This window comes from Callithrix jacchus, chromosome 16 (assembly GCF_049354715.1).
Source record: "Callithrix jacchus isolate 240 chromosome 16, calJac240_pri, whole genome shotgun sequence".
NCBI classification, from domain to species: domain Eukaryota; kingdom Metazoa; phylum Chordata; class Mammalia; order Primates; family Cebidae; genus Callithrix; species Callithrix jacchus.
Window position 1 is genome coordinate 1074976 of NC_133517.1, and position 19611 is coordinate 1094586.

General features: G+C 43.5%; 3 pseudogenes; all 3 read right to left on the reverse strand.

Annotated features, from left to right (window-relative positions):
- Window positions 1-99: 99 nt before the first annotated feature.
- On the reverse strand, window positions 100-1426 carry LOC144576487 (mitogen-activated protein kinase 6 pseudogene; annotated as a pseudogene).
- Window positions 1427-1526: 100 nt separating this feature from the next.
- On the reverse strand, window positions 1527-2510 carry LOC100413388 (mitogen-activated protein kinase 6 pseudogene; annotated as a pseudogene).
- A 4298-nt stretch (window positions 2511-6808) lies between these two features.
- Window positions 6809-16500, reverse strand: LOC144579824 (large ribosomal subunit protein eL21 pseudogene; annotated as a pseudogene).
- Window positions 16501-19611: the final 3111 nt, after the last annotated feature.

The window sequence follows — 19611 nt, forward strand, 5'->3', positions numbered from 1 at the left end:
CATGTAGAAAAAAGTCTGCATTTTAAAAACGAATAATAAAATAAACCCACTAATAAGATTCTCACTTAATGACACCATCTGATTCAAGTGAAAAATGACTTAAATACTAGTAATAGGAAAAGACAAAACACATTTCATGAAGAATACGAAGATAAGTGTCTGCTGAGTGTTTGGATGTTTCAGAATGCTGCTGTATGTTTTATGAGGAATTTGAGGGGAGGATTTCATGGCAGAAGGTGTTAGTGTGACCTGTATTGACTTAAGCGAACTGTGAACCTGCGGAGTTCCTATGGGCTCAAGCTGCTTGTTAGAGGAACTCCCCACTGAGATTCAGAAATCCTTCCTCACTTTCTCTCTCTCCGAGCTTCCCATTCTTTGCTGGCTCTGTTTCTTGCATTTCAGGATTTTCTTTCCTGTTAAAGAACTTATCCAAGTAACTAGTGTAAGTGTTTTCCTTCTCAACTTGTTCGTCCTCCCTTACCTCAGAAAACTGATGAGAAAACAGTCCTCCCCTCCACTCACTAACTGGCTATCCTAGGAAGATGGGTACGAGGCTTCTAACTGAGCCAGATTTACCATTCCTTTTCCTTGTTTTTCTTGGCTTACTGACTTTGTATCAAACTTTTCAATTCTAGCTGGGAAACTGAGCTATTCAAGTATTTAATTTATCAACAACATCAATAGGCTCGTGTTGGGAGCTAACTTGGGTGGTTCCTGCCTCGAAGGAATCAAAGTCGAATCCCTGATTCTTTTCTCCCTTTTCCAGCCAGTTGCGTGATGCTTCCTCTAGCGCTATAGGGGGCTTAACCAATCCATTCCTTTCACATTTTGACTTGCTTTTCTTATCAAAATTTTCTTTGCTTTGTTCTTTCCAATTGGAAAGATCTATAATAAGCTCCTGTTGTACATGAGGAGGATCATCAGGAGCTTCTTGGCATAATTTCAGTTTACATTAGAAATGACATGACTGGGCCACACAAACCTTTAACTCAGCTGTTTGCAAGAATTAATCGAGAAGCACTGAGTTTCCTGAAACAAAATTTGACATTTATCCCCATAGATCAGTTAACACAGACGTGCTCTCTCATCCTTATATGAGCATATATCCTTTTCCAATGGATGAACCAATTTCAAGTGATCCTTTTCATATGGAAGACGAAGTTGATAACGTTTTGCTTATGGATGAAACTCACAGTCACATTTATAACTGAGAAAGGTACAATGATTGTTAGTTTTCAGAGCATGATTGGCCTAAACATAGCAAATTTGATATTGATGAAGTCCAGTTTGATCTGAGATCTCTGATGTCACTGATGAAGAAGTACGATTTGATCCCTGAAAATATTTGAATGAAGATCAGGGAAAGTGTCTGGAGGATCCTGCTTTTGATACCAATTACTCTACTGAGCCTTGACAGCCAGATCATCATGAAAACAAATATTGTGATCTGGAGTGTAGCCGTGTCTGCAACTACAAAATGACATCATCATCATATTTAGATAACTTAGGACGGAAAGAGAGTGAAGTTAATCATTACTATGAACCATTTCCAATGGTTCATCCATTGGAAAAGGATATATGCTCCTGTAAGGATGAGAGAGCACATCTGTGTTAACTGATCTATGGGGATAAATGTCAAATTTTGTTTCAGGAAACTCAGTGCTTCTCGATTAATTCTTGCAAACAGCTGAGTTAAAGGTTTGTGTGGCCCAGTCATGTCATTTCTAATGTAAACTGAAATTATGCCAAGAAGCTCCTGATGATCTTCCTCATGTACAACAGGAACAGATTCTAAAATCAGCTGCATCTGTTCAAGTTCATGTGCATCTGCAGAACGGGTCTTACCAATCAGCATTTTGCAAAGATGCAGCCTGCAGCCCAAATATGGGCTTAAGTATAATTATTAGGAGAAAGTAAAAGACATGGAGATCTGTACCATTTAGTACCCAATCCTTCAGGAAGATGACCCTTCACAAAGTGGAATAATGAGGACCCATTATCCGTGCAAGACAAAAGTCACCTATCTTGAACACAAAGTTTTCAGTGTTAATGAAAACATTAGCTGGTTTGAGATCTTTGTGCAGTACATTTGCAGAGTGAATATACTTTAGTCCCGCTAGCAGCTGATACATGAAAAGCCTGGCATGCTCTTCCAGTAAAGAGCCCTGCTCCAGCACATTAGCCAAGTCTCCTGAGCAATGTAAACACTGTTCAATTTTGTAAGAGAGCCCACATCATCTCTTAATTGGCTTCCACTGGGACCAAGAATTTCAAACACTATCACGGCGTTATCACAATCAAGTCTTGTAGTAATTTTGATTTCACGTGCGTCATGTTTGACACTCTGGGGAGCAATAAAGAAAATTTTCTTGATGGCTACTCTTTTTCACAGTCATCGTCTGCAGCAGAAAAACCAAGCTGCCTCCCCAATCCAACGGCTTTAAGTCCATATACCTGGAACCGCAATCAAAACCATGAATGTTCATGAGACCTTCAAATTTCTCTGCCATTTTGAAAACCCTTACTGTTGCCTTTTCCTTTTTGAATTGTTGAATTTGTGTAAACAAGCAAGAAAATTGGCATCAAAAGGAAAAATCTTTCAAAAAGGGAGAAGAAAAATAATTATGCTCCCACAGCAAGATGGTTTCTTGATGTTCACTGCATATGCCAAACAGTCCTGTTGGATTCCCCATAGATTTAAAGCTCAAAAAGCTCTACGCATATTGAGAATTAATAAGATTGCAGTACTCATAGTTCAAGAAAGGGGCAGTAACTCTGCAGACATTTAAAGAAAACACTCAAGAAACTCAACGGTGCCGGGCGTGGTGGCTCACACCTGTAATCCCAGCACTTTGGGAGGTCAAGAGATTGAGACCATCCTGGTCAACATGGTGAAACCCTGTCTCTACTAAAAATACAAAAATTAGCTGGGCATGGTGGCGCGTGCCTGTAATCCCAGCTACTCAGGAGGCTGAGGCAGGAGAATTGCCTGAACCCAGGAGGCGGAGGTTGCGGTGAGCCGAGATTGTGTCATTGCACTCCAGCGTGGGTAACAAGAGTGAAGCTCCGTCTCAAAAAAAAAAGAAACTCAAACGGAATGAAATGACATGTTATGCACTCAGATTACTGCGCTAAATGATTTAACATTTAACAAACGTGAAAAAGTATGCACACCACAGGCCTGTATGAACAGTCCCCTCAGTACAGGTGCATTAGGTGTTGCACTGGTCCTGAGCAGGATTGTTCTAAGGCGCTGACAGGGCTACTTCCGGTTTGCTTCTTTGCTTCCTTTGTTGCTATGCACTTCCGGTTTGCTTCTTTGCTTCCTTTGTTGCTATGCACTTCCGGTTTGCTTCTTTGCTTCCTTTGTTGCTATGCACTTCCGGTTTGCTTCTTTGCTTCCTTTGTTGCTATGTACTTCCGGTTTGCTTCTTTGCTTCCTTTGTTGCTATGTACTTCCGGTTTGCTTCTTTGCTTCCTTTGTTGCTATGTACTTCCTGTTTGCTTCTTTGCTTCCATTGTTGCTATGTACTTCCTGTTTGCTTCTTTGCTTCCTTTGTTGCTATTTACTTCCTGTTTGCTTCTTTGCTTCCTTTGTTGCTATGCACTTCCGGTTTGCTTCTTTGCTTCCTTTGTTGCTATGTACTTCCGGTTTGCTTCTTTGCTTCCTTTGTTGCTATTTACTTCCTGTTTGCTTCTTTGCTTCCTTTGTTGCTATGTACTTCCGGTTTGCTTCTTTGCTTCCTTTGTTGCTATATATTTCAACATGAAGCCCTCCTGGCTGTTGAATAACAGAAGATGTCTTTTGTTACTGATGAGGTGGCTGCAGCTCATCACTCACAATCAAAGGCATCGTCCATCTTAATCTGATACAACAGGACTTCTCTAACTCCTTGAGAGAGTGTGGGACGGGACAGGCCCCAGGGTCAGCTCAGGTCTTCGAGGTTCTCACTCTGCCGCCCTGGCCGCCTTGTATCTGTGACCCGATTCTGCTCTTTTTGTTTTTTTTAATGTGGATGTGTTCTTGGTGGGCAGGGGAGGATTGCATGGGGGTGGAAGTAGACTGTCTGTATCTGATGGGGAGCTTTGGTTGATCCTTCCAGAACCAAACCAGGCTAGAAGACCATTTGTGCTGCGGATTGAAATCAGAAACCAGGAAATGACATCAGCTAAATTTGGCAGTGGAATGGCACTGCTTCCATGATGGAAAGTCTGTCTATGTAGATTTAATCTTACAATCCATTATTCCAGGTGATACTGATGGATCATTTCTATATGCTGGTCTTTGCATATATTGTCTCATGAGCACACACAATAACCTTATAAGGTTATTTTATGGATACGAGTATGGTCTCAGAGATGTTAGGAAACTTGTCCAAGGTCAAAAAGTGTGAAAAATTCAAGCCCAAGTTGTTCTAAAGGTGGCTGTGTTGGGAAGGAGGGTGGGACCTGCTTTCACCTGAAATACCTACTTTGACTCTAAAGGGCAGCAGTTGAATTTAATTGCTGGGAAATCTAAGGATTTCTCTCTGTAGGTAATAGAAGGACTCACTTCACTAGTAGAGAGGGAATACATTATCCACCTTTCAGAGCTGGATGGGTAGCTTCAGGGTGTGGGGCTGCTATTTAGCTAATTACTTTGCTGATGTATTAAATGGCCACTGATTCTAGAAGGTGAGCAGTTCATTTCCTACAGAGCAATTAGGTCAAACATAGTTTCTGTAACAATAATAATTATGAAATGTATAGTCCTGCTAAAAAGGGAGCTTGTCACAAATGTGATCCGAAGCTGCAGGAGGGTGAAAAAGTACGAGAGGGAAATCATCAACAAGAATGAACTGAACATGAATCTTTAATGGAAACTTAGCTACCCTTTAAATGGGAGAGGTAATTGAGCTGTTGAATGGATATTTTAATTTTACAGGCTATGAGATTGTAGTTTGAAAAATTATCTTTGAAATAATAATGTGCACAGAATTGATATACTGAGTTACCATAGAAATCACCTTCAGTACTATTAACACTGCTAATCATGTTGCCTCACCCGTAATGTGTTTCCTAAGTATAAATGCTTCCTAGCAGCTGCATAAATCTATCTTACTTTATTATTTAAATGCTTCCTAGCAGCTACATAAATCTATCTTACTTTATTATTTAAGACTACTTCTCTTTGTTCTGATTATTTGATAAATTAAATTCTCTGAAAGACACCCAGCCTATACATTTAAACAAACATAAAACACAACTCATATTTTCTGGTAGCAAATATCAGTTTAGAATTCTATTACTTGGGTTCCATTTTTCATATTTTTATGTCAACTAATATCTCTAGAGTCTGCTTGAAGCCATTACTTCATTGTCTGTCTGTACTCCCATCTAGCCATCCATGATCCATCCATCCATCCATCCATCCATCCATCCATGATCATCCATGATCATCCATGATCCATCAGTCCATCAATCGTGCATCCATCCATCCATCCATCCATCCATCCATGCATCCAACCATCCATCCATCCATGTATCCATTCATGCATCTATCCATCCATGCATCCATCCATGCATCCATCCTTCCATGCATCCATGCATCCATGCATCCATCCATGCATGCATCCATCCATCCATCCAACCATCCATCCATGCATTCATTCATGAGCCACCATCCAACCATCCAACCATCCATCCTTCTAGCCACCTTTTTAACTCATTACATAAATTAAGCACTAATTACATGCAAGACTTTGTGCTACACAGGCACTCTGGGGCTTAAAAAATAAATTACACAATATGCCTCCTATAATCAAGTTTGCAATCCAGCAAGAAAAACTAGACCCAAATATACACTGTGTATTTAAGAAAGTTTTTGATAAATACCAGAAGAATATTCAGGTAAAAATGTTATTGTGGTAAGAAATCACTTCTGGATAGAGGCTGGTATTTCTTCTTAGATATCTCATATGCAATAGGCAACATGAACTGTACATTTCCCACTCAATTCACTAATTCTTCCTTCACCTGCCACTAAACTTTCCTATCATCTGCATTCCCTGTACTCAGTGGTTTCACCTGCTACCCACTTAGAAACTAGAAATAATAGAGTCATCCTTGATTCAGATTTCTACTATACATGAATTAATCATCAAGTGACAAATATTTTGCTTTCTAAAATTTTCTTGGATTTATTTCATTCTCACCATACTTGGCACAACTATCTTGATAGAAACGTTCATGAGTTACCCATTAGATCATTGCAACAGTTTATCAACTAGTTTTTCTGCCTCTTATCTTGTGCCTTGAAAAGTCTTCTCTAACATAGTAGCTGGTGTGATATATTTAGATAAAATCTGAAGTCCCTTGATCAAAAGTCTTCGATGGTTGTTTGTAGCTGGTGCCTTCCCTACTATGTCGTGTGCAAAGCCAACCTCGACCTGCTCTCTGTATCTTTCTAGCTTCATCTTCTTACTCAAGAGCTAGGCTTTAGGATCTCTGAACTAACTGTGGTTTTTTTTTTCTTTTTGTAAATGATTTTATTGCTTCCATGATGATTTAGAGGGACTGTCTTCAAATCAGTTCAAATATTTCATAATTAATATCTTGCTGTTTTCTAACCAATTGAGTAATTTGTTGCACAATAAGCCACCTGACATCTTTCAGGAAGAAGTACATTACACTTGAATAGTAAAGACATTACAGAATAAATTAGGACACCATTCAAATTTGCTTTAAATATTTTTTTGGAGGAGGAGACACCTCATTTCTACTCAATGAAGAGAAACATTTTTACAGTCCAGAGGTCTTTTATTTTATTTCATTTTAACACTGAATAGGCCATGAATTCATAGGGAAGAGGTCCCAGCAGCTCAGGTTCCTTCCCGTTGGTTCTCACACAGTGCGCTTCTCTGGGTGTGCTCGGCTGGCGCTTTAGTTGAGCCCAGGTACCTTTCTCTTTGGCTTCTTTCTTTTTCTGATCATTTTCCTTCACGCGTTTCAGGAAGCTATCTTGGCTCTTAGACTGCTTAATGTGCTCAATATGTACTTTAATTCCTTTGGCAAGAATCTCACCTTGTTTGTTACAACAATGCCAGCAGCATGGTTGGGCGACGCTGTAGACTTTTCCAGCTTTGCCATGGTAACCGTCGTGGGACGTGGATACATGGATGATTCCTTTTTGAACAGTGCCCCTTCCCTTGGTATCTACACTACCACCTCTCTTACAGATTTGCACGAACATGGCCAAAGGAACAATGCCTGTTTTCTGAAAGGCCTATAGAGCATCTGTTGGGGGCCTCTCCTCTTTCCCTTGTCATTTTGATGAATTACTGGAAGATGCGGTTTCAGCTGAAAGGCCAGTTTTTTTCTTTTAATTAGACAAGGTCTTGCTTTTTTGCCCAGGCTGAAGCATAGTGGTAGCACCGCAGTTCAGTGTAGCCTCGAACTGCTGGACTCAAGTGATATTCCCACCTTGGCCTCCCGACTAGCTGAGACCATACTACCAAACACAGTGAATTTTTAAATATTATTGTAGAGTGTGTGGGGGGGTCTCACTATGTAGCCCAGGCTGGTCTTGAACACCTGGCCCCAAGCAGTCCTCTTGTTTCAGCCTCCCAAAGTGCGAGATGACAGCTGTGAGCCACCATCCCTGGCCTTGTTCTGTTTATACAACTGCCTTTTCTAGATTCTCTGCCTTGTACATCATTCTCAAACACGTATCTACAATGGTTTCACCTATCTGATTCTCGTGTATCTTTCAAGTTTCAACTCAAGAGTCACGTTCATAAGAAGCCTTTCATAATCAGACAAAACTGAGGGAGTAGGAGCCCTGCCTCTGGGCTTCTGTTTTATCCCATCCATCCCTCTTATGCCCTCAAAAAAGATAAGAAGACTTCTCTTGGAAACATCTGGGCAAACATGGCAGAATGAAAATGGATCATAGAATCTCTGTCATTTAATACCTAGTAAAATGGGCATTAACTGTAAAATAAACCCCAAAGTCTCAGCTGCTCTAAACGGTCTTCCTTCCTGCCCCCAAATTTACCACCAGAAGTCAAACAATGAACAAAATGACTTCAGAAAGTGATGAACGGGGGAAGGAAGAAGGTCCTTCTGAGGGAGAGTCACTTCAGTCTGGCAGTCCCAGGTTGCAGGGAGCCGTGATGGCACCACTGCTCTCCAGTTCGGGTGAAAGAGCGAGACTTTGTCTAGTTAAACAAAACAAAAAACAATACCCCACAACAACTGTAGTTATTCCAGAGTTCCCAAAGCCCAGCCCTTGAGTAAGGAGATGAGGTTAGAGAGATAGGGAAGATGGTCAAGGTTGCCTTGCACACGCCATACTAGGGGAGGGGCCAGCTGTGGGAAACCTTTTTGTCAAGGGACTCCAGACTTATTTAAACAAATTGCACCAGCTGTTGTGTGAAGGAGGATTTGAAAGTCACATGATAAGAGGCAGAAAAACTGCTGCGATAATCAAATGGGAACTCACGAAGGTTTCTACTCACATCGTTGTACACGCATGGAGAGAAGAGAAAGGAAACAGCTGAGAAAATTTTAGAGGGTAAAATATTTTGTCACTTGGTGATTAATTCAGGAGGGTTTGGTAGAAATCTGAATCAAGGATTATTCTATTCTTTCTAGTTTCGACATTAAGTGTGGAGCAGGTGAAACCACTGAGCACAGGGAATGCAGATGATGGGGAATTTTAGTGGCAGGTGGAGGAAGAATTAGTGAATTTAGTCTGAAAAATGAAGAAGTGGAGGGCATCACTGCTGCCACCCTCCTGAGGAGCTGCTTCCTAGAAGTGCCTAGACTAAGATCCAGGAGCAGGCTGGCTGATGGGGGGATGAGGCTTCACACAGTGCAGATGGCTGGTGAAAGAGAAACACAAAACCTTGGATCCAGCCTAGGACAGTATCTACAAGCACAGACTTTTGAAGGCAGACAGCTTCTACCTCTAGTTATGTGATTTTTGGTGCAACACCTAACTTCTCAGTGACTCAGCTTCCTCATCTGTAAAATGGGGATGAGAACGGTACCCACCTCAAAGTGAAGCTGTAAGGGTTAAAATTGGTCAATATATTTAAAGTGATTAAGACAGCATGTGCATGTAGGTAAGGGTCGGCTACTCCTATCCCAAACTCAGGATAAAAGTGAACTATGTGGGCATTGTTGTTTTTGCTCTCTTCTGTCTGGTGGGCAGCAGAAATGTTGGGGAAATGGGAGAAGCACATTCTCAGGCCCTTCCCTGAGGTGGGGGAATGATCCACCATCTGCTGTTATCCTCTGAAAAGGGAGTGGAGCCCAGGCGTCCACATAGAGCCTGCCTTGGGCCTCTGCTGGGTTTCCCAATTTGCTCTCCTGTGCCTTCGGCTTAGAGAAAGCGCACAGCTAGGTCTTCCCAGGCATCAAACTACAGTGCTGAGGGGAGAACAAAGAGACACCTCCTGCACTGCATATCAGCAGGTAGGGTCTGGTCCCGAGCACCGTGCCTAGGATGAGCACAAGACAGGTTCTGAACACGAAGAAAAATGCACCAGGACAGTGAGGGGCCAGCATGTCATGTGGAAAATACAAAAACGGGGGCAATTTCACTCCCCCGGGGGTCATTTACATTATAGAAAACGATAAAACCCTTACATTCAATAAGGTAAGCCCTTAAAGACCTGGGATGAATTTCACAGAACTACAGAAACAGGTTACGAACTCAAACTACATTATCCCAGAACCATTACCTATATTGAGAAAAGCTCAGGGAAAATAGGCACAGCTGAACACAGACTCATAAATAACTGGCTTCAGCTAATCGAAGGGAATCCAGAGAAAAAGATGAACTCATTCAGAGCAAAAAGGAATTGTCAGAGAAGACAAAATAATCCGACTAAGTGATAGAGTCCTAGGAGGACAGAGTTCACCAGTGCGACAGAAAAGGAATCCTGTGAATATGAAATACGACCGAAATTTCCTCAATGAAGAGCCACGTGTGTGGGTGGAAAGATCACACTATGCTCAGTTGCTGACCCTGAATTCAACCTTCACAAAGTCGTTAACCTCGCTGAAAATGAGGGCGATCTTCAGGCGTCCAGGAAGACTCCCCACTGCCAGGTTCAAGGCCAAAATGGTGTCCACAGGTTTCCATGGTAATGAAGCTGTGATCAAAATATACAACCACCAAAACTGACGTTTCACCCCAGTGCTCCGGGGCAGCACAACCCGTTCTGGGTTGCACAGTCGTGGTCAGGATGGGAATGGATGTGTGGATGGAGACAAGGATGAAGTTTGTTTCCGCTGTGGAGCTGTATGCCTGGTTCTCCCTCACGGACGTGCTCTGCCTCCCTGAGGTTTCACACTGGATGTTGCCTGGATTATTCTCCTGCCTCTGGCCTCATCCAGCCCTGACGATGACCTGCTCCGTTGCCTCCTCACGCAGACTGACTGCCACCTGCTGTCCTCCCTCCTCCCACCCCCACCTGCAGCTTCAGCTCCTGTTCATTTCCTTATGGCCCTTGCTTTTACTGTCTGCCTTTTATGGAATGAAGCCCGTGAGCTCAGGGGCCTCACTTTCCCTATCCTTAGTGCTTAGGGCAGGGCTTGGCATCTACTAGCTGCTCAACAGTCATTCGCTGGAGAAGAGAAGGAAGGAAAAGAGGGAGGGAGGAAAGATGAAAGAGGAGCTTGAGCTCAGCCTTTAGAGGTGGATTGAATGTTGGACAGACTCAGAGGATTCCAGGCCTATGGGACGATGCGTAGAAAAAGAAGAGGAGAAATGGGCCTCTGAAAACCAGATCCAAGTCCCACCAAGAAAACACCTCATCAAATATTGCCCTTTAATTGGGCTGTGAATTAAACGTTAACTTCTTATCCCACTACCGTTGAGATTACGATAAATTGTAAAATACTCTTTGTAGCTATTTTATTTTAGTTTTTAAGAGACAGGGTCATGCTTTGTCACCCAGGCGGGAGTGCAGCAGTGCCATCGGCTCATAGCTCACTGCAGCCCTGAACTCCTGGACCTGAGTGACCCTCCTGCCTCTCTGCTGGGTAGCTTGGGCCGCAGTCCTGAGACACCGTGGCTGGCTAATGGCAGCTCTGAGTAGCTGTGTAATAGGGACTCCTGTGAACTGGGCATCAGCAGAACAGTGCTGAGCAGGCTGTTTTCTGGCTGGCTTGAGGGTGGATGATATAAATCCTGGGATAAAGTATGACACAGGGATTTAGATGCTTGAACTACAGATTTTTTCCAGAAAAGGATTCTTGCTAGCTACTGGGATTTTCAAAAATAAATGTTTTCTCTTCTGTGATTATTCTCTTAGCAATCTACAATTGCTTCTTCCCGTTCGTGGCAGTTGTATGCTATAAGGTCGCCGTGGACTCTGAATTAGTAAATACAGAAGCATTGCTCCTGGGGAAAACACAAGGTTAGGTCACTGCAAGCCTCTAGTCAAAACATTTTTGTCCACCGATCAATACATGAGCTTGCTTTATGTGTGTTTCTATTTACAGACACCTTACTTAATACATATCATTGATTCAGTAACACTGAACTCATGGACAACAGCGCTATTAACTCGAGTCTGAATGAGGCTTGTCTAATGCACGTATTTTTCCCCCTTAAATAACATCACAGCCTTCTAGCACTGAGGAACCCTAGATAGCACTGTAGTTGGGGAGTTATGCTAAACAGCAGAATCATCAACAAAAAGCCCCACAAAATGCAGAAAGCTTGGTACCGAGTACAGTGTGGGGAGGATTCTCGTTTGCAGTATGAGAGCTGAGACAAGAAGGCAGAGGCTTTGACCTGGGCTGGGAGCGTGCATTCAGTTTCTCAAACTTTCTGCCTCCCTGTCCATGTCTGCGTGGATGTACAAACACTGTGAATATGACTTTGGCGTGACAAATACATTTTAGCGGGAAGATGAATTCACAAACCTCAAATCAGCGAATAACAAAGCTGGAGTGTATTTTCTAATTTCTTAGGATGTGAGTCTGAGTTTGGTGAATGTTAGTAAAGATAGATAGTCCAAAGTCACCCAAATCACGTTAGAGCTCTGTTGCTACCGTTAGAAGCCCTTGATTATGGTTTAGATTTTTTAAAAGTTTTGAAGCATTTTCAGCTCATGGTGAATATATGTATTGATTCATTATTTAATAAATGTTTGTATGAACACATGCTTTCTATTTGGAGGCTTATAAAAACATAAAACTTTTAGGATAACATATAGTTGCTTTGTGATTTCCAGATTTTTAACTGCTCTAATGAACACGTCTCCTTTAATCCTCCTGACTCCCCGGAAGGTGCTTGGGAACCCAGTCATTGGTGGAAGGTCTGAGAAGTGGGGGCAGCTCTCTAGATTCTGGGGATAGCAGTTGTAAGGGGGAACCTGGCCTAGAGAAACTTGTCTGGCTCACAGCTAGAGTACATCATGAGGTCAGCACCAGAAGCCAAGTGTTTTTTCTTTGAGACAGAGTCTCACTCTGTCACCAGGCGCCAGGCTGGAGTGCAGTGGCACAATCTCAGGTCACTGCAACCTCCCAGGTTCAAGTAATTATCCTACCTCAGCCTCCTGAGTAGCCGGGACTACAGGCACACGCCACCACGCTCAGCTAATTTTTGTATTCTTAGTAGAGACGGGGTTTACCACGTTGTCCAGGATGGTCTCAATCTCTTGACCTGCCAAGTTTTGTTTTAATGACCATGTCACACAGGCTCTTTAGCCAGTCACTAATGGTGTGATCCTAGAGCCTTCTTGTGGACCAGCCAGCCCAGGCAACAGCCCCATGGAGAGGCGGGCAGATGCCTGCAGGAGGCTGTGAAGTACTCCGAAAGCAAATGAGGAATTAAGCAAACCAGGTCATGACGAGGCAGACCAGCTGTTGGTCGATAAATGTCACCTTGCACGGTGTTAAGTGCATGGTTTCTGGAGCCAGTATCCTGGGTTCCAAGTCAGCTGTTTCTTAATAGCTGTGTGACTTTCAGGGATGATGTGTTTAGCCTCTCTGTGCATCCGTTTATTTATCCGTGAAAGTCAGACAATAATATACTAACATCATTAGCATCATAAGCCTATTGTAATAATGAAATAAATCACGACTATGAAGTGCTATATAGGTACAGATTGTGACAGATGTACCCCAGAAATACTGTGGGTCCCTTTCTAGACCACTGCAATAAAGCAAATATCGCAATAAAATGAGTCACATACATTTTTCCCCAGTGTACATAAAAGTTATGCTTACACTGGACTATAATCCGTTGAGTGTGCAGTTGTGTTATGTATCAAAAATAATGTACGCATCTTAATTTAAAAATATTTTATTGCTAAAGAATGCCAACGTTGATCTGAGCCTTCAGCAAGCCGTAATCTTTTTGCTGGTGAAGGGTCTCGCCTGCTGAATGGTCAAGGGGGTGGTTGCTGAAGGTCACGGTGGCTTCGGCACTTTCTTAAAATAAGTCAACAGTGGAGTTTGCCACAGCGATGGACTCTTCCTTTTGTGAAAGGCTTCTCTGCAGCATGCCGTGCTGTTTGATAGCGTTTGACCTAAAATAGAACTTCCTTCAAAACGGGAGCCGGTCCTCTCAAACTCTGCTGCTGCTTTATCCACTAAGTTTATGCAGCGTTTAAGTCCCTTGTTGTTGTTCACAGAACCTTCACCAGGAGTAGATTCTACCTTAAGAAACCATTTTCTTTGCTCCTCCTCCATAAGAAGCAGTTTCTCATCGTTCAAGTTTCATCATGAGATTGTAGAAATCCAGTCCCGCCTTCAGGGACTTCATTTCGAGCTCATGATGTAAAAGTGAGAGACGTGCGATTCTGCCTTTCACTTGACCTAGAGCCCATTGTAGGGTTACTAATTGTCCTCCATCCGATATTGTTGTGTCTCAGGATATAGGGAGGCCTGAGGAGGGGGAGAGAGACGGGGGAATGGCTGGTAGGCAGAGCAATCAGAACGCACACGGAATTATTGATTGAGTTTGTCATCTTATATGGATGTGGTTTGTAGTTGCCCCACACAATTCTAATAGTAGCATCAAAGGCTACTGATCACAGATCACCGTCACAGATATAATAACGATAAAACGTTTGAAATACTGTGAGAATGACCAAAGTGGCTTGTTTTGTGACACTGAGACACAAAATGAGCACATGCTGCTGGTGATTTCCGTGGCGTGGCTCTCACTCTTACACGCTGTAGAGTGACTGTGAGGATCAGCAACACGGGCACATCCACTGGAAATACTTTGGCTTGAGAATGACAAGGAATAATGAGACGGTATCAGTAACTCTTCAAAAAATAGCCACACTTTTAGATAGGCATAGAGCCAAAACTTTGTTTTTTGAGAAAGAAAGAAGAAAAATGGCCTAGATGAGTACACCCTAATATTTGAACTGTTGGCCAAACTCAATCCTTTTAACGAATTGTGCTTTATAATAAAAATATACATGCACAACTTCTTGCACTTAAACTTGTCTGAGGCTTTTGATAAGAACTCCTAAAATCCCATGGCCTTGGTCACCTTCCAACCCTTCCTCCTGGAAAAACGCCCCGGCTCAAAGGAGGCAGAGCAGGTGCCATCCCTATTCTAATCTCTGACCTCTCCGATGGTGACAAAACCATTGTCACCTAGCGGAAAGGACCTCCAAATTTTAGAAAATTTGAGACTTCATTGTCAGAAAACTTGAAAGAAGAAATCCAAGGAAAGTGAGACAAACCGTGATCAAAATCAAAAACCAATTCACATAATAGGGTTTTAAAGGGAAAGCTGGCTTTTCAGGGGATGTGCATATTCTTGCACCCTAGAAAAATAAGAAAAACTCATTATAGCATTATTGGTTATTTTCGAGATTTCAGATCATCTGTGTATTAACTCATGCCTTTCAAAGCCTGTTACACAAATAATTATCAGTTCACTATTCACGGGTAGCTTATTGGGCAGAAATTCATCCTGACCATAAAGCAGTCTGGTGGGATATTTACTTTATGTTTTCATAGTTCTGTGTATTCAGATGTGGGCTGCATCGTTTTATCTGAATGGAGGGCTAGTGTAATCATGAAACTGTGACTTCATCCACTCTGGCCCTTGGTCCAGTATGGAGAGTCCAGTTTCTGCCATATTTCCATCTCCCACCTGAAATCCCAGCTCTTTAAGAGGCCAAGGTGGGTGGGTCATCTGAAGTCAGGAATTTGAGACCAGCCTGGCCAACATGGTGAAACCCCATCTCTAGTAAAAATAAAAAAATTAGCTGGGTGTTGTGGCACATGCCTGTAATCTCAGCTACTTGGGAGGCTGAGGCAGGAGAATTGCTTGAACGTGGGAGATGAAGGTTGCAGTGAGCTGAGATTGTGCCACTGCACTCCAGCCTGCATGACAGAGGGAGACTCCGTCTCCAAAAAAACCCAAAAAACTTCAGATGTTCTCCATGATCTCTAATGTACATAGAGACTGCACATCAAGATGTTAATAGGTTTCACATGAAAAATGTATTCTAATTTAGTCTAAGAAATGTTGGTCTAAACAATTTTTTTACTGTCGGAATTCTAAGTCTTTAATGTGTTATTATGTGCCATGAGTCTAAAGGTGTAGACAGATGTAGTGTACAGTGTCCCAAACATATTTCTTACAAAACCTCTTCATCACAGAGAACCTATGAATGTTTTCAAAGGTCACACTTAAAAGACAAAACTGACCCACAAGATGCAATTGGGCCACCACACCCCTCTAGGTACTGCCCCTTTCCATTCTCATGGACTGCCTTTTTCTCTCAAGCTTTTGTAATTCTTTGAATGCACTGTGTGTTCTCTATGTGTGTATGTAATGTTTCCTCTGCCTGTCCTTTTCCTCCATTTCTTTGACTTTTAAACTTCTACTTATCCTTTAGGAATCTCATTTAAGCCTTATCCTTCCGTGAAAGCTACAGGTGAAGCTTCTTCGTCTGAGCTCCCCTAGCACAGTGGTTCTCAAGGTGAAGCATCAAACAGGGTCACCTGGAAGGCTGGATAAAGTGCAAACTGCTGGACCCACTGCTAGGATTTCTGATTCTGCAGTTCTGAGGTGGGGTCTGAGAACTTCATCAAGTCACTCATTTTACATGGAGACATAGATCCAGAGGTTCACAGAGGCAGAGTGGTATAAGGCAGGAATCAGCACACCTGGGGTCTTGCACACCTGTACCTCTCAGCAGGCTATGTGATGCTGGGTGAGTGCTTCATGCTTCATGGCCTCCTCTGTAGAATGGAGTGTGAATGCCCCCCTGCGAGGCACTGAAGATCAGTGAAACTCTACGAAAGCATGCTGTTAAACATATGCATTCCGAGCTTGATGATGAATAGGGTGGTATGTTACCACCTGCAAACTACGACAACTGGTTGGCAAACGTGTTCTCTCACAGTCCTGGAGGCTGGAAGTCAAACGCCAGGTGTCGGCAGGGCCTGCTTTCGCTGCTGGTTCTGGGGATCTGCCGGTAGTCCTGGTGCTTCTTGGCTTGTGGTGCCGTTCTCTGCCTCCATCTTCACATGTCCGTCTTCTCTGTGTCTCATCTCACAAGGACACCAGTCACATCGGACTGGGGCCTTGTAATCCAGGATGACTTTACCTTAACTTGATTACACGTGCAAAGACCCTGTTTCCAAATTATGTCACAGGAAACAGCGCCAAGACAGTAACATGTATCTGTGGGGGGCACAATTCAACCTACAACAGCTGGCAGTGGTCACAGCTAATTAAGGTGGAGCCACCTGATGGTTGCCTGGTGCCCATTCTACCACGAGACCCTGGACTTCCCTTTCAAGATGATGTAATGCATGTCTGTTTTCTATCCTTTGCTCCTCTGCTTGAAAGTCTAGACAGTTAACTTGTCCCCTAACATTTTGAAGGTTACCAGTGATGACAGGAGACCTGAAACTGACCTGAAAGTCGTCATAGGACCTGACAGAGCAGGGAAATGGAGAGGTGACCATTGACATAGGTATGCTGTTAAGAAAGAAACAGTCAGGTGGAGCTGGAAAATGAGTCACATTTGGTATCACCCAGATCAGGGCCTGATAGGCTTGGGGTTCTGTGAAGGCATCTGGCACACAGAAAATCCAGATGTGGACCCAGGGGTCTGAGTCTCGGCTGTGCATAAGCTATGCCACGGGGCCAGGGACGAGGCTCACCTCCAGGGAGGTTGCTAGGGAGAAAGAAGAGCAGAAACTTGAGAGCATCACACTGTGTCTTTCATCTCATTGGTTGATATTTTAATTTGGCATCTGTGGTGCTTGCAGTAGCAGATCAAAAACCAAGGTTTAAGAATAAATAGTGCATTAACTTGTTTGAAATACTTGTTGAACATGTAATGAATTCACAGTGCTAAGACTGGCACTTTTGATTCCAGAGATGGAAGGATACATGTTCTCCATCATCAAGGAGTTTGCAATCTGGGGTTGGAGACGGATGCTAAAACCACCCAAAGCAGGGGAGCTTCAGTTATTTCTGACTTGGCCCCTAAGAGAGTGTCTTGGTCTGTTTCATCCTGCCGTAACAGAGTACCACAGACTGATTTGTAAAGATGGACATTTATTTCTCCAAGAGCAAGTGGCTGGCATCTTGTGAGGGCCTCATTGTGCCTCATTCCATAGCAGAAGACACAAAGGCAAAGAGACTCAAGGGAGAGGCTAATGGGAACTGAACTCATCCTCTTATGAGGAACCCAGTAGTGAAAGGACAGACCCACTCCTGAGACACGCCATTCACCCATTTACCAGGGCACAGCCCTCTTGCCCTGATCCATTCCTTATTAGACCCTACCTCCCAGCACTGTTGAGTTGGGGATTAAGTTTACAGCACAGGGTTGTGCTTGAGGAAAAACACATGCTTGAGGGGGAGGGGAATTCATCAATGAAGACCTTCAGCATGGGAAAACAGCTCCTGAAAGGAGGACACATTTAGACTCCCACAGACAGGTGTTGGGTAGGTGGCACCTGACATAAACTTGGATGGATCAGGAGGTGTCCGTAGCTGAGAAACGAGCTGGGAAGGAGGAGAGGGATGGAAGTCTGTCCTCACTTCATCTGTGTCCCTCACTGTGCTGTGTCATCTCAGAAGCAAGTGAAGAGAGATGCAGAGGATGTGTGTGGGGTCACATGTGGAAGGAGACTGCTAGGTGAAAACCCAGATCAAAGAGGATCTGCTGAGAAAAGTAGACCGAGGAGAGAAAAGATGAAGACTGATCACTGCTTAGATCTGTTTTATGTTTTTTTGGGGAGAATTCGGTGATGAATAATTTCAGGGATGAGATGGCTCCTAACTCCTTTGGTTTGTCCTTATGTTGTCTAGTCTGGGCTGTCGTAACAGATCCCATAGACGGGTGCCTTAAACAACACAAAGGTACTTCTCATAGCTGCAGAGCCTGGAAAGTCCAAGGTCAGGGAGCTGACACATCTAGTGTCTGTTGGGGCGACCCTTTTGTTACTGTGTCCTTACATGGCAGAGAGTAGAGAGAGAAAGAGGTGAGGAAAAAGAGAAAGAGCGGGCAGAGAGATGGAGAGATAGAGTGAGGGAGTAAGTTCCCCTGTCTCTTCTTATAAGGTCCCCCGTCTCTTCTTATAAGGTCCCTAATCCCATCTATGAGGACTCCGCCCTCATGACCTAATCACTCCCTAAAGACCCGGCCTCCAGCTACCTTCGGTCAGGAATTAGAATTTCAACATATGAATTTGGGTGGAGTGGTAAAGGAAAATGATTTCTCTACTCATAACACATGTGAAATTAATGAGCAGCTTTTATTTTTTTTTCTTATTAGAATTTTAAGTTCCAGGATACATGTGCAGAACGTGTAGGTTTAGTACGCAGGTAAGCGTGTGCCATGGTGCTTTGCGGCACCTATAAACTCGTCACTTGGGAATTAAGCCCGGTGTGCATCAGCCATTCACCCTGCTACTATCCCTCCCCATCCAACCCTGACAGGCCCCTGTGTGCTGCTCCCCTCCCTGTGTCCATGGGTTCTCATCGTTCAGCTCCCGCCTATGAGTGAGAACATGCGGTGTTCGGTTTTCTGTTCCTGTGTTAGTTTGCTGAGGATGATGGTTTAACAGCTTAATCCATGTCGCCGCAAAAGACATGATCTCATTTCTTGTCATGGCTGCACAGCATTCCGTGGGCACATGTACCACATTATCTTTATCCAGTCTGTTGTTGATGGGCATTTGGGTTGATGATTCCAGGCAGTTCACCAAATCTCTGCAGAAACTAGCGAACGTGCTGGAATTGAACTCGCTTCTGACACCGCCCTGAGTGCAGATTCCAAGGCTGTGAGGTGAGTACCGCAAAACCGTGCCCCACTTCAGATGCCAATCACAAGTAATGGGTCCCCATGGCGCCCACACTTCTCTCTGCCTGGCTACATACTGGTGGTTCCCACAACCTCCAAGGAAAACACCTTCCTTACGTTTACTGGTCTATTATAAAGGACATTTTAAAGAACACTGATGAGCAGCCAGATGAAGAGGCATCTAAGCTGAGGTCTAGGGTGATCCCAAGCATAGGAGCTCTGTCCCACGGAGTTAGGTAACACCACCCTCCAGACACGTAGACACACCCACCAACCAGGGAGCTCTGCAAACCCCACACTTGAGGGATCT